Below are 6,000 nucleotides of genomic sequence, written 5' to 3' on the forward strand. Positions count from 1 at the left end.
CTGGACCTTGTGTTTTGATCTATTTGATGAAGCATGTCTCTTAGGAACTTTTAACTAGTGAGTTGTGACTCACAAAGTTTCTTAAACCTGCCTAAGGCAAAGATGAATTCCAAAGGGTTTTAGACTAATAAAGGGCCTTACAAAATAAACTCTAGCTCCTTGTTGTACAGGTAAAAAAAAAAAAAAAAAAAAACTGAAATTTAAGTAATTTGCTCAGAATTTTTGGTTGGAAGCAGGGCTGGGACAAGGACCCAAGGTTGCTAATTTGTAATTTTAGTAAAATGCCCCCTCCTCCTGCTGCTTCTCTCCCAGTTCCTCTCCCAAAGAAATATATACTTTTTAAAACTCAAGATTATTCATTTTAACTTACGTTAAGACCAATTATGAGGAATTCAATTCTGATATAGTAGACATTAGGAAAATAACTTTTCTCACTACTTCAAACTACTTTTGATGTAATCCTGCTTTTATCCACACAAGAAATGAGAAAGCAATAAATTATTAAAGCCATGTTGTCTCTTTTTCTGTTATGTGTTAATATTTACCTATAATAATACTTGAAGGATTGTCTTGTTCATGACTTATAAATACCATATTATGATAGTCAAAATAATTTTACAGCTATGTACACGGAGTCTTTAGCCTTTTCTAGGTTGAGCTGAACTGAGTCCATAAAGCATAAAAACACCATCCACTGACCTAGTCTATTCTACCTTTTCCTGGCCTGGCATAACCATTGTGTTTCTTCCTACAGAAAACTCCAGAGTGAGTTAGACCTGTATCCCAGGTTCTGGACCGTCTCCTTGTCTTCAGGATACATCATGAGCTTGTTTTTTGCTGCTGATATATTGTCTCCCACCATACCCACTACCTTTTTCTAAGTTAGATCAAAGTCTTCTACCCTTAATTTAGTGTAATCAGCCAATGTTTGTCTGGCCCCCACCATGAACCTACTTAATACAAGTCCCCCCCCCCTTGCTAAAACTGGAAACTAGAAGTACTCTTACAGAGCATACACACACGCACAACTTGCTTAAGCTAGGCTGACCCGCTTGCCTGCATTTTCTCAGCAGTCTCTTAACAAGTATTTCTAAATCCACTTTTACTCTCTTTTAGGAAGCCAGGGTGATATTGGTAGAATATCTTTGTGATTGTATCACAAGTAACTCCCCATCTTCTCCTATTATAGAACAGTGGCTTCCCATTGCTCCTCTTTCCCTCCCCAAACCACCCCACCCCGTGGTACTGGGGATGAACCTGGAGGCTCTGTACTACTGAATCCCATCTCTAGCCTTTTATGTTTAATTCTGAGACAGGTTCTTGCTAAGTTGCTTAGGGCCTTGCTAAATTGCTGAGGCTGGCTTTGAACTTTTCCTCCAGCCTCAACCTCCCAGCCAATAAGATTACAGTTTATGCCACCACACCTGGCTCCAGCCCTTTTTAATTTATTATTTTGGGACAAGATTTTGCTGTATTGGTCATGCCTACCTTGAGCTTGCAATCCTCCTGCTTCAGCCTCCAGAGGAGCTGGGATTATACACCTAACCCTATTGGTTCTCACATTGAGCTTCTTCTTTCCCATGGTCAATCGGCCTTTTCACATGTATTTTCCCTATCTACCTACCTCACTCCCTTGGTTTAATGAACCTGCTATTCAATATTTCAATATTAGTTGAGTGATCTTTTCTCCAGGTAAACTTATTCCTGCTTGGATTGTATCTCCTAGTTAATTACATATGGTAAAGGTATCATGTACATCTTCTTCCTAGAACTTTACATACATACATTTACATTGTACATTATCTGTCCCTTGTGGTCTGCAAGCTACCTTAATATATGAATCCTATTGGTTTAGTTTACAACTGGTCCACATTATTGGGTATCAGGAGCTCAATAAATGCATGCATCAGGGAAAGAGAAGATTATGCTCCCTCTACCTTTTCTCACTAGAACTTCATACAAATAAATAAGCACATGTCTTTAAAAAAAAAATTATCCATTCAGATCCTAGGAGCTTGTTGAGATAAATTATGATACATGCACACGCACACACACTTATAAGTTATAACTAATATTAAATTTTATATGTGTAGACTCAAACTGTTAGATCTGAAAGAAACTTGAGAAATCATATAATTTATATCCCATATTTTTTCTTTCCTTTTTTTTTTATGTGTGTGGGGCAGGATACTAGAAATTGAACCCTGGAGTGCTCTACCACTGAGCTACATCCTCAGCCACTTTTATTTTTTATTTTGAAACGGTTGCTAAGTTGCCCAGCCTGACCTCAAACTTGTGATCCTTCTGCCTCAGCCTCCCAAGTATCTGGGAGTGGTTACAGGTATGCACCACCTTGCTCAGCTGAAATCAAATTCTTTAGCTTACACAAAAGTGAGAATTTGTGATATTTGTCTTTTGGAGCCTGGTTTATTTCATAACATAATGACCTTAGTTCTGTCCGTTCACCTCCCTTTATTTTATATTTGAGAAGAACTGAGGCCCAAAGTGGTTGAGATAATTGCTTGTGAACAAGAGCACTTAAAACTCAGAATTGAGAATGAAAATTTCCTAACTCTCAGGTTGAATCTCAAGTGCAAATGTTTTACTGGGGACTAATAATGATACACCAGGGGCACAATGGGACTTATGGGTTCAAAGAAGTACAACATTGCAGTGGGTAAGGGGTGTGGGCTCTACTCTGTACCAACCATGTGATCTCAGGCAACTTGTTTAACATCCTTGCCTTATTTCTTTGGCTGTATAAAGGGCATAATGGTAGCTACCTTATAAAGTTATTGTGTATTTTGAAAAGTTTATATATGAAAAGAGCTCAATAAATTTTAACTTTAAAAAATTTCGGTAATAGGGCTGGGGTTGTGGCTCAGTTGTAGAGTGCTTGCCTAGTACGTGTGAGGCACTGGGTTCAATTCTCAGCACTGCATGTCCATCTGCATGTCCATTTCCTACATCTAGGAAAAAAATATTAAAAAAAAAAAGTTTCAGTGATAGAAAAAGGACCCAACTGGGAACTCAGTTGGTAGAGTGCTTGCCTTGCATACATAAGGCCCTGAGTTCAATCCCCAGAACCACACACACACACACATCAAAAGGACCCAATATAATTTCTTATGTATAGAATGAAATCACCTTGTCAATTTTTTCTTCTAGGGAAAAACAAATATAGCATGCAACTGGGAGGCCCTCTTAGGGCAATGAAAGGCTGGTTCTAGCAGATAAGGTTTCAGCAACTGCGCTAGGTAGAGAAAGGCATATGATCGCTTAGTCAAAACAAGTGCTGGGCCACAGATGCTAGTCAGTTGGCGTAACTGAAGCCTGAGAGGTTTAAAAAGTACGAAGAGGATAAAACATTTTAAAGAAAATCACAACAGAGGACAAAAGACTTTAATGATGAAATTATATTTCTAAGTGAGCTTTTTTAATGTAAAATGTTTTCCCAGAGTGTGAGCATTAAAAATAGAGTCCTGGGTAGCACCTTTTGGCATGTTCTCTACTGACTTTGAGCACTGTTATTTCTACTACTTGTAGGTGCTATATTATGTCGGAGGGAACTACTTAACTGATGAATCTTTGCCTCCAACATGAGGGAGACAAAGTACTTTCTGTGTCTCATCTGAATTCTCAAAGAATCCTTATAAAATAAATTTAGGAAAATAGCTTGATTTTCTTTATCTACTGGTAACTTTTCAAGTAAGAAAAAGAGTAAGTGATTCATTACCTGTGTTGTATCGTCAGCCAGAGAGAGAACTGAATTTTGGTCTCTTCCTGCTAGGTGAGTGTCCTAACTAGTGTCTGACATTGCCACTCTGTGAGGTGTCAGACAAGAGAAACAGATAAATCACTTGGCAACCAGGGCATTAAAAGTTAACAAAAAAAGGAAAATTCCTCTTCTGCCTGGTGCTCTGTATACTAATTACGAGTTACAAAGTGATGTAATGGCAAAGACTCTGAAACATGGTGATTCTAGGTAGGATGATGTGCCAAAACTCAGGTTGTTGTGATCCATGATCACTCTGATAGTAGAAGCAAGGACCTCCATTTCTTCACTATTAGAACACTTAGCAAGTAAGGGCCAGGAATCTTACCTTGCTAGGGTTTTTCTGCTGTAGAGAAATATTTTTAGAACTAATAGAGATCTGTGTTCTCAGCTCCAAATCCAGCTATATTAAGCAAAACAACAATAGACCAACCTCAAACAAAATATTATGTCAAATGTTTTCCATGTATGTAAGTGTGTATATATATATATATATACATATATAATATATATATACTTTTTATATGTGTATATATATATATCCCTCTCTTCTAAATTTATCTATCTCCTTAGACTTTGTTACATCTCCATCTTCTCTCTAAAAATGGGGGGGGGGAATATAAAAATAATTAAAACCCTCAGATCTCTGAATCTGAGCTTAATAAACAAATCAATAAGCAACTAACTATTCATCAGATGCCTCCTGATGTTTAAGAACTTGCATTAGAAATTTTGAGGGAAGTGAACTAATATTTTTACTGTGGCTTGGTGCTCAAGAAGTACCCTTAACAGTCTGTAATTAACTAATCATGACTTTCTGTCATTCCAAATATTTCAAAAAGGAAGTATTTAATTTGATTTATTGGTCTGTTGATGTATTTGTATTTGCCAATGAGTTAGTGGAGGTGAAATCATGATTTTACAAACACTCCATTATACCATTCTTGAAAACCATATGTATTTCCTTTACTGAAGAGATGGACCATAAAAGTCATGGATGTGAAAGAATCATTGCTTTTGATGGCTTATAAAGTGATGGACTGAATTTCTGTGTACCCTTAAAAAGAATACAGCATAACACTTATTACTACTTGCATCTTTTGAGAACACAGTGACATAAGGGAACTTTGCAGACTGTGCATTATATAATTTCATATATAAAACTAACAGAAAAGGCAAAATTGTAGACAGGAAACAGAATCACTGGTTACTGAGAGCCTGGTGTGGGAGCAGAGATGAACTTCAAATGGACATAAAGGAATTTCATAGAGTGATGGAAGTGGTTCTAAAATTGGATTGTGGTAGTGGTTGCACAACTATATTCAACTCATTCAAACTCATCAAATCATATACCTCAAGTGGATAATTTTATAGTTTTTAAATTATCTCAAACACCTTTTTAAAAATCTATGGTATAGAATCAGACTTGGACAGATTCCTGGCTCTGCAATTTTTTTACTTATATAGGTAGGTTAGTTAACCTCTCTGATAGTCAGGGTCCTTAGGTAAATAGGAATAATACTGTCTACCTCTGGGTTTTTGGGAAGGTTAAACAGGTAGTATATGTAAAGCACTTGCTACATAATGGGTGCTTAGCATATGATAGTTCTCTTCCTTTCCCAGAGATGTTTAATGAGTGTTTAATTATATGTCTCTGATGTTGTTAAATGGGGTGGGAGCCACTGTAGCATCTTCTGACTTCCTTTCACTAGACCTTGATTCTTACTCCCACTAATTATTCTCCCATTATCTTCTTCCTTTTCCTGTCAAGCACCTTTATCAAGCCTCTTACCTTTACTTCCAATGGTATTGCTTTATGTCTTTGCACATGCTGCTGTTTCTGCCTACAATGAGTTTCTTATCCTTCCTCATTGAATTAACCCTAATCAATGCACTTTGACACATCTTTTCTTTTTGGGGATTTAAAAATTTAAAAATATTTAAAAACAGAGTTTACTAGGGAATAACTTGTAAAGTCCAGCTTTATGACATCTTAATACTCTTCCATATTTACTTCACAACTTTTCGTTTGAACAAGTCTGTGGACTAATTTACTTGTTTGTTTTTGGGAGGGTGAGGTGTGAAGTAGGAACTAAATTGAAAATAAAATTTCTGGGGTAGACTACATGCTGAATTATACAAATCAGTGTTTAAATTTTAGATTTACTTTGTTCAGCAAAATCATTTTCATTAACAGTGTTCTACATTTTTTTTATCAATTCCAT

Source organism: Urocitellus parryii, chromosome 3, assembly GCF_045843805.1.
Source record: "Urocitellus parryii isolate mUroPar1 chromosome 3, mUroPar1.hap1, whole genome shotgun sequence".
Lineage (NCBI taxonomy): Eukaryota > Metazoa > Chordata > Mammalia > Rodentia > Sciuridae > Urocitellus > Urocitellus parryii.